The sequence below is a fragment of the Neophocaena asiaeorientalis genome, unplaced genomic scaffold (assembly GCF_003031525.2).
Source record: "Neophocaena asiaeorientalis asiaeorientalis breed wild unplaced genomic scaffold, Neophocaena_asiaeorientalis_V1.1 scaffold342, whole genome shotgun sequence".
NCBI classification, from domain to species: domain Eukaryota; kingdom Metazoa; phylum Chordata; class Mammalia; order Artiodactyla; family Phocoenidae; genus Neophocaena; species Neophocaena asiaeorientalis.
Genome location: NW_020174037.1, coordinates 2,655,087 through 2,665,185, shown reverse-complemented (window position 1 = coordinate 2,665,185; position 10,099 = coordinate 2,655,087). Strand labels below are relative to the sequence as shown.

The 10,099-nt window shown below is 38.3% G+C and overlaps 1 pseudogene across 1 annotated transcript; it reads left to right on the top strand.

The window, feature by feature from the left end:
• The first annotated feature begins 3,890 nt into the window (after positions 1 to 3,890).
• On the top strand, positions 3,891 to 5,778 carry LOC112405309 (lipopolysaccharide-induced tumor necrosis factor-alpha factor homolog pseudogene; annotated as a pseudogene). The gene has a single exon (XR_003004318.1). The product of XR_003004318.1 is annotated as a lipopolysaccharide-induced tumor necrosis factor-alpha factor homolog pseudogene (transcript).
• The last annotated feature ends 4,321 nt before the right edge of the window (positions 5,779 to 10,099 follow it).

The following is a 10,099-nucleotide window of genomic DNA, read 5'->3' as shown; positions in this document are numbered from 1 at the left end:
TGACCCCTTGTAGATTTCATGTGAGTTGCCCTTTCAGGAGAGTCTATTTATACTCTCTCCTGTGTGCTTTCCCAGCAAGTTGCTAAAAACAGTGTGTCACAAAAGTTACTTATTGGCTACATGTTTTTTGTTTTCGGTACGCGGGCCTCCCACTGTTGTGACCTCTCCCGCTGCAGAGCACAGGCTCCGGACGCGTAGGCTCAGTGGCCATGTCTCACGGGCCCAGTCGTCCCGCGGCATGTGGCATCCTCCCGGACCGGGGCACGAACCCGTGTCCCCTGCATCAGCAGGCGGACTCTCAACCACTGCGCCACCAGGGAAGCCCTACGTGTTCTAAGTGTCTGGAATGCAGAACAAGTTTTTTTTTAGTATCTTTCTGATGTTTCTCAGGGTGCATATTTTAAGTGAGTATTTATTGATTTAATGTTTATAATAAAGACAAATCCAGCTCTAACAACGAACACCTACTTACTAGTTTCCAGCTCCTGCTCTTATGAGTGATGACCTTGGGCTCCATGCATCAGTTTCCACATCTGTAAAAGAAGTATAATTAAGTACTTACAGGATTGCTGAGGATTTTTTGAAATTAATTTTTATTGGAGTGTAGTTGATTTACAGTGTTGTGGTTATGAGGCTTTTTAAAAAATGTATGTAAGGAACATGAAAATCTGTAACTGCTAGCTAATATTATGATCTATGTCCTTTTTCTTTTCTTTTCTTTTTTTTTTTTTTGGTCACAGGGCACGACATTTGGGATCTCAGTTCCCCCACCAGGGATTGAAACTGTGTCCCCTGCATTAGAAACATGGATTCTTAACCACTGGACCACCAGGGAAGTCCCTGTTCTATGTTCTTATAGCTTTACTGTGAGGTGGCATAGGTGAGGTGAAGAGCCCTAAATTTGGAGTCAAGAGTTAGGTATCGGACTTCTCTAGTGGCCCAGTGGTTAAGAATCCACCTGCCAGTGCAGGGGACACGTCTTCAAGCCCTGGTCCGGGAAGATCCCACATGTCACAGAGCAACTAAGCCTGTGCGCCACAACTGCTGAGCCTGAGCTTTAGAGTCTGCGAGCCGCAACTACTGAAGCCCGTGCGCCTAGAGCCCGTGTTCTGCAGCAAGACAAGCCACGGCCCATGCACGAAGAGTAGCCCCTGCTCGCTGCAACTAGAGAAAGCCCCAGCGCAGCAACGAAGACCCAACACAGCCAAAAATTATAAATAAATAAGTAAATTTATTAAAAAAACAAAAAGTTAGGTATCTAGTCCAGGAAATCAAAACCAGAATATGTACACATAACAAAAGAAATTCATTATATTTAAACAAATCTTTAAAATCAACAGTGATCATTTAAAATAAAAAACCTAAGTATGACTAATTGTATCTAAGTTCTCGTATTACTTCTTATTTCTGTTAGTTAGTTCACTTTGTCATTTTCTAAAACTCAGCCACCAGGCATGTGGCAGTAGGGCCAAAGGATTTTTTTTGTTTTTTTTTAAATTAATTTTTATTGGAGTATAGTTGCTTTACAATGTTGTGTTAGTTTCTACTGTACAGCAAAGTGAATCAGCTATACGTGTACGTATATCCCCTCCTTTTTTTGGATTTCCTTCTCATTTAGGTCACCACAGAGCACTGAGTAGAGTTCCCTGAGCTATACAGTAAGTTCTCATTACAAAGGTTTTCTAAAAGTAAAAAAGAAAATCTTAAAATCGAGAAAAAATTTTTATTGATATCTCAAATCGAAGAAATGGTTGTATAGGCTCAGAAAAATCCATACAATGCAGGAATTGTTATAATAGATGTAAATAAGTAAACTATAGCAAATGCGGAGCATTTTATTTTACTCCATTTTTCTGTGAATTGTATAGAGATCACCGTTGTTCATTGGTCTAGCTTCCGGATCAGCACTGTTCTGTTGGAGCACAATTTGAAAACCACTGATCTATTCCAGTATGAGAAAATGGTCTCAAGGAAAAGTGATCTTTTGCCCAGAATTACGGACTAAGGTATTGAAGATCCAGACCTACCCAGTTCCTCTTTATGGCAATTTCCGCTCTTCTAGCAAAAGAGATTTCCTTGAGCTGGTAGTAAACCAAAAACTCAGTTACCTTCTTTTTTCCTTCCCTCCTTCTCTTCCTCCTCCCTCTCTCCCTTTCTTTCTAAGGTTTCCCAGAAATGAGAAACTGTACTTTACATGACCAACAATAATTAACGGCTTAGTCAACCAGTGAATAATTTTTATGCTTTCTCTAAATTATTTTGATGACTTTCAGTTCATTTCATCTTTTTTTCTAACCCAGAGGATGAGCCAAACAGCTAATTGTGGTCTTCATATATCAACATCTTCTGCTCCTTGGGAATGTTTAGGGTTTTCCTTCACCTTTTTCTTTTCATCTTTCACTCTAAAAGGGTTTTTATAGGCTTAGGACCAGGAAAGAAAAAACGAAGGTGGCATAAGGTTCTTTTCACCTGGAAAATTATAATTCTGCTTTTATTTCATATAGAGATATAAATGGAGAAACATAGCACTATTCTACTTATCAGGGATCATGTGAAAGAAGAAAAGTTCATTGTTCTGGCCCTTTTGTGTTCACTCTATATCATGCAGCATTCACAAAGGAATTATTCCTATGATTGAGAAGAGAGATAGGCTGGTGCTCTCATTTGACTTACGACAGAGCCCTGAATTTGAAATTAGTAAGGACTTTTTAAATATCATGAACATGGAATTATAGTATCAACTTGGTTATCAAATTAACTCTGTGTATACTAGAACTGAATGATAAAGCATATAACATGGAAGAAGAAAAGCAATAGTGCTTGTTATTGCACTTCCATTTGACTATAGTCAGGATCTAGTAGATGCTCCTGTCCCATCCACTGAGGAGACTGCAAAATCCAAGGCGTCACAGATGAACTGTCACCTGAACAACTCAGGAACATAAACCCTCATCAGGTCAAGGGATATGGTATTTGTAAGAGAAGATGCACAGATTTTGTCGGAGGCTGGGAAAAGCCTTAAAGCACTGGATCAGAAATAGGAATCTCTGACATCTGTAAATGATCTCACAAAGCCTTTCCCATGTACATTTTTTAAATCTATTCTTCACAGCAGTTTATGACATGAAGATTATTTCTTCTGTTTTATATTTGGAGAAACCAAGGCTCAAAGCAGTCCAGTGACTTTGCCCAAGATCATTCAATGAGCGCTTGGACTTGAACTCAGGACTTCTGATTCCAGATAGCATCATCTTTCTCATTGTCAAGTATTAAACTCCCAAGATGACATAGTAATATGTTTTTTCCATTTATCTATCTATCTCTAGATATATTTCCTGATTATTTAGCAAATACAGAAAAATAAAAGAATAGTCCCAAAACACAGAGAGAATTAGTATTATCCTCTGTTTCTTGTCTGTATTTCTCCCTTTGTGGTTTGATAGTCTATGTTCTTTGCTTATTTTTGTGTGTATGTGAATTCTGTGTGTGTATCTTTACATTGACTTGTGATGTTCACTTTATAGATTAAGAATATTAACTCCTTCCAATATGTAATAAAATATTTTTCTTAGTTTTTATTTACTTTTAACTTTAATAATAATGCTTTTTGATACCTAAAAGTTAAAATTTGTATGTTTAAATTTATTGATCATTTTCTTTATGCTTTCTATCATTGGTATAGTTTATACTTTCAAGCCCCCTAATAGGACAACTATTCATTTACACGATTTGTTGTGTTTTTACTAATTCCAAGATTTTTATTTTCACGTTTAACTCTACAAACTTTGTACAATTTATTTTTTAATATGTGGTATGAGGCAGGGGTTAAACTTAATTGTTTTCCAAATCATCAACTAAATCGTCTCAGCATTATTTAAAAAGCATCCTTCCTGAGACCTCCCGGCTCGACTGGCTGCGCAGGCGGCGGTAAAAATGTCTGCTCCAGGATCCTCCCAGGCGGCTGCGGGACCTTCCTCGGTGCCGACCGCACCCCCGTCTTATGAAGAGACAGTTTCTGTTAACAGTTATTACCCCACACTTCCAGCACCCATGCCTGGGCCGGCCACGGGGCTCATGATGGGCCCGGATGGGAAGGGCATGAATCCGCCTGCGTACTACACCCAGCCAGTGCCCGTCCCCAATGCCAATGCAATTGCTGTGCAGACAGTCCGCGTGCAGCAGCCCATCTCCTTTTTCGACCGCCCGGTCCAGATGTGTTGTCCTTCCTGCAACAAGATGATCGTGACTCAGCTGTCCTATAATGCCGGCACCCTCACCTGGCTCTCCTGCCGGAACCTGTGCCTATTGGGGTGCATGGCGGGCTGCTGCTTCATCCCTTTCTGTGTGGACGCCCTGCAGGATGTGGACCACTACTGTCCCAACTGCAAAGCTCTCCTGGGCACCTACAAGCGTTTGTAGGACTCAGCCAGACCTTAAAGGAGCGGTGTGCTGCAAGAAGGCCTTTCCGACTCTCACCCAGCCCCGCCCCTGGTGAAGGCTCCATTTTGGTGGGCTCACCTCTCCAGGGTCTCTACCTTCGTGTCTTCTTTTGGGGGGGAAATATCGCAAAAATAACACACCTCCAAACCCCAGAAATTGCTGCTTGGTGTCATGCACAGGACATGCAAAGACATTCTCCTTGAGTGCTGGTTCAAGGGTTTCCTGCCTCCCCGTCTGTGACCCCAAGTCATCCCATCCAGCTGTGACCATTGTCCTGTCTGAGTATCTTCTGGTGATTTGCCACTGGCTGGCTTCTTTTTTTTTTGCCTCAGTGGGCCTTCCTCTTGGTGGTCTCAAACTGAGAAGCCCCAGATTGCCTTATTTTTGAAGCTGTTCTGGCCCCAGTACGGCTGAACCAACCTTTAGTGCCTACCGCCATAGCCATCTGTTTCCACTTCTGATGACAAAAATCTTGCCTTACAGTCTAAGGGCTTGGCTCTCAGATTCTGTAACTGCAGGCCTTTAAATAGCACACAAATTCACTTTAATTTCTTAATTCGTTTTTAAGTACAGGGAGGGGTTATTCACACCCATCAGACACATAGCCATGAGGTCATAAACGCAGGCTAGGAATAGAAGGCTGGATCTTTACGCTGTTCCGCCTTCTTTGGACCAGATCCTCAGCCACTTTCTATGAAGGGCTTTTTTTTTTGGTAGAGGAATTGTTTGTATTAACAGTTTTTGTGACCTCCTTTTGGTCTTAAGCACCTTTGAACATAATTTTGAAAGGAGGGATTTATAGAACCGTTTTCCTTATCCATATGACTGGTATCATTTTCCCATTTGCCAATGCACTCTCACTTTTTTTTTTTTTTTTTTGCCTTAACAGAAAAAGTCATGGGCATAATTTCATCCACTGCCTTCACTTGGGTTTAGTGTGGTTCCTAAAGACCTCCATAGTGGAACTCTTAAAGAGGGTCCCCTTTTGGGTTCCTGGTGGATATTTGGAAAGACAAAGGAAAGCGTGTTTGAGCACGTCTGAGTACCACGGTGCTGAAAAGTGCAGGGACCTGACTGTTTCAAAGGCATCTGAAGTCTGGATTTTATTTTTCAGAAATCAATTTGTTGTATAACATCTGAAGACATGATTTCTAGGACTGAAGCAGCAAGCCAGAGTTCTCGGTTCTCTGCTGTGTCATCTTTGAAATCAAGACAAAGCTGGGCTCTTTCAAGAGATCCCGTTTTGATACTAAATAGGCACAGGGAATGCATGTGAATAATATGTAGAAATCAAGCCTACGCCTTGATCGTAAGTCTGTATATTGGTTGAAAATTATAGTCATAACCCATTGATTCGGCTTATTCATTTGATGTTTTGAAAGTTCCAGTAATATATATATATTTTTTTTCGGTACGCGGGCCTCTCACCGCTGTGACCTCTCCCGTTGCGGAGCACAGGCTCCGGACGCGCAGGCTCAGCGGCCATGGCTCACGGGCCCAGCCGCTGTGCGGCATGTGGGATCTTCCCGGACCGGGGCACGAACCCGTGCCCCCTGCATCGGCAGGCGGACTCCCAACCACTACGCCACCAGGGAAGCCCCAGTAATATTTTTTGCAATGACTATGGATAGTACATAGTACTTTGGTGTTATCTGCTTTTCAAAATAAAGTCTTTTGTTCACTCTGAAAAAACAAAAAGCATCCTTCCTTTACCCAAGTAATTGAAAGGTCACCTTTATTGTACACTACAATTTTGTATGTAGTGACATAATGTTCTAGACTATCCATTTGTTTCCATTTATCTGTCTACATTAGGAGATGTGTGTCAGTTTTATTCTTGGTTCTTATGTACTCTTTTATTACCAGGTTTACCCCTTTAAACTGAAAAAGATCACAGTACTGTTTAGATTTTATTAAATATTTGAGTGAAATTTCTCTATACATAACTCAGTCCAAATTCCCTCAAGAAGTGCACAGGTTACTGTCTAGCTCATGCCCCCAAATGGTGGCTTTATCATTTCACAAAATTATAGGCACATTAGTGGATTAAAAATTCATTCAAAACTTTACATGAGCTTTTCCCTTAATATAGTTAGGTTCAGTACTCTGAGTCTAACGTCTTACACTACTCTTCACCATTCAACTTTGTTTCATCTCACTAAGAAATCAGTTAATTGGAACTTCCCTGGTGGCGCAGTGGTTAAGAGTCCGCCTGCCAATGCAGGGGACACGGGTTCGAGCCCTGGTTAGGGAACTAGATCCCACATACGTGCCGCAAGCCACAACTAAGGAGCCCTCGAGCCGCAACTAAGAAGCCCACCTGCCACAATTAAGACCTGGTGCAACCAAATAAATAAATATTAGAAAAATAAAATCAGTTAATCAACTGTACTTCAGTAAAAATTTTTTTAAAAGACCAAAAAAAAGAAATCAGTTAAGGTAATAGAGCAGTGACTTGAAAATTCATAAAGCAAAGAGGAACAAGAAAATTCAATTAATGCAGTAAAAGAAAAATATAAGAAAAAAGGTATAAACAAACAAGAAGAAATGAAAAGAGAAGACACAAAGGCAATGTTAGAAATAAGATGTCAGAAATAAAGCTGTTTGGTTAATATATTCATGTCCATTTGCAGAATAAATGTTAATGGATGAAGTTTCTCTATTAAGATATAGAAACTCTCATACAAATAAACCAAAGAAATAACCATAAACTTTAATCAAATTTATTAAATGGTTTGTACAATTCCTCTATATCCTTTTTTTAATCTGAGGGTCACAGAATCTGTCAGTTTGTGGAAAGAGGTGTTAAACAACATGATAGTCTAAGAAACAGAAAAGGCAAACAGCTATTTAAATAGGTCATAAATAAAAGTAAGTGAGCAGAAATTTTTGAAAATCAAAAGGAGTAATCAGAGATCAGGTAAGTACTATCAAAAAGAAAGAAAGAGAAAACATGGTAAAATTAGACAAAATAAAATTCAAGAGCAAAAATACTAAATTGAAAAAAAAATTTTAGTTGTTAAAAGGAATAATTTACCATTTTTTGTACCTGATAATACAGCTTTAAAATATATGAAGTATATTGGGCTTCCCTGGTGGCGCAGTGGTTGAGAGTCCGCCTGCCGATGCAGGGGATGCGGGTTTGTGCCCCGGTCCGGAAAGATCCCACATGCCGCGGAGCGGCTGGGCCCGTGAACCATGGCCGCTGAGCCTGCGCATCCAGAGCCTGTGCTCCGCAACGGGAGAGGCCACAACAGTGAGAGGTAAAAAAAAAAAAAAAAAAAAATATATGAAGTATAATCTGTCATATCTACAAAAAAAAGTTTACAAAACTATAATGATAATTGTAGATTTTTGACATGCCTCAACAAAAATGACAAATTAAGTGGCCCCCAAATACAAAAGGATATAGAGGAATTGAATACGTATTCATTAAACCTGGTCATAGATATATGTATAGAACTGTGTGCCTGATATTCTTTTCCAGTACCCATAGAACATTTACAAAAATGGGCCAGTCATTCAGCCACAAAAATAAAAGCTCTAAAATCTCAATAAATATTGAAAGCAGAATACAGATCAGAATGCAATAAAACTATAAATAAACTCCAAAGGACCGAAACATACACATACACAAACTATATACTATAAAATTTTCATAATAACTTTTGGTTAAAAAGAAAACCAAACTGAAATATAGACTATTTTAAACAGCAACAATAGAGAGAATACAAGATATCGCAACTTATGTGATATGACCCAGTTGTAGTCAAATAGAAATTAATATCACTAAATGTATTAGTTAGAAAACAAAATATTTAAAATCTACAAATACTCAATTGAAAGAGCTAAAAATAATTTTTTTAAGTAGAAAGCATTGAGTGCTAAAGCAGAATTCTATGAAAATTAACAAGTAAACTTTACCAATTAAACTATCAACAAAAAATCAGATAGGTCAGATGAAAAACAAAACACAAATGCATAATATTAAGATAAGGAAAGAGACATAACTACAGACACAGAAGAGATTTTAAAGTTATAAGAATATTATAGGGAATTCCCTGGCAGTCCAGTGGTTAGGACTCCATGCTTCCACTGCAGGGGGCACGGTTTCAATCCCTGGTTGGGGAACTAAGATCCCACATGCCTCACTGTGCAGCCAAAAAAAAAAAAAGAATGTTGTATCAATAAAATTAAAATTCTCAGGTGAAAAGGATAATTTTCCAAAACTCTATATAGTAATGAAAATTGACTCAAAGGAAGAAGAAAAGAAAAATGACCAGTTATCACATGAAAAGAAAAAACGTAGCTAAATCTCCAAACCCCACACTAGAGTATTAGGTAAATTCTAGTACACCTTATAGAAACTGATAATTCCTGTTTATAAAATATATGTATGTATTTATGTATTTATCTTTAAACTCATTACATGCAGAAATTTTAAACATAAAAGTAAAAGTCCTAGGCTATTTAAAGAGTTTATAAAAGTAAAAGTCCTAGGCTATTTAAAGAGTTTATACTCATTCTTTTTGTCTAGTGTTACTCTGTCAGCCCACAATCCAACAAAGAAAACCAAATACATCAAATTTTATAAGAATATGACTTGTAAATATAGATGCAAAGCTCCAGTATAAAATGTTTTATATAAAATCCAACAGCATATGAAAGAAAGGACTCACCATGAGTAAATAAGGTTATCCTAGAAAAGCAAGGATGCTCAAAACCAGGATATCTATTGATAATAATGCATTACATTAACTGAACACAGTAGAATTACGATGTGATAAACTTGATAGACGCCAAACTGTAGTTGATAAAATTTAATACCTATTTCTGATTTTAAAACAGCAAAAAAGAAAAACAAAATTGAATTTTTATTAATCCATGACTAGAATGATATTTAAAAAAATTATTATCAGGTTATGTTTCAAAAAATACAGCAAAGTCTTCCTACTGAAATATGAGAAGCATTCCCATTAAGGTCAGGAATTGAAAAGGAAAATACCTCTTATCCACGGATACAATTCAACATTTCACTAAGGTCTCAGCTTTTGAAGTAATTCAAGAAATAGTAAGAATAAGTATTAGAAATATGTCATTAGAAATAATGACAGTTTTGCAAACTGTCATTATTTGCAATTGCAAATTAGGAACTCTCAAACAAACCTCTTAAAAATTAGTAGAACTCAGAATTCTGTAGGGAAACATACAAAAATCAATCGTTTTCCCATACTCCAGTAATATCTAAGTGGATTTGGATGCATTCAGCTTCAGTTAGAGGATGCTGAATTAATCGAGGTTTAAACCTTTTTTGCTAAAAAGGGAATGTGGAAGAAAGCAGTTGACTGACTGGTATGTTCAGTGGCCCAATAACTTCTTCAAGGACCTAGGCAGTTTTCTTCCTTCTGCCCCAACATCTCAAGTTGTTGCCTTTTCCTCTTCATATTTGTGGCCTCATGGCCACATTATGGTTATCCCAGTCAGGTGTCATTCCTGCTCATCAGCTGTGAAAATGGGAAGAAAGGAGAGCAGAAGCAAAGGCGCTTTACTTGTATCAAGGAGTAAAAAGTATCATAATTTCCCTATCAGACATTATGTAATACTAGGTAATATGGTCAGCCTTGGTGGCAAGGGTGCCAGGGAATGTGAGCATGTAGCA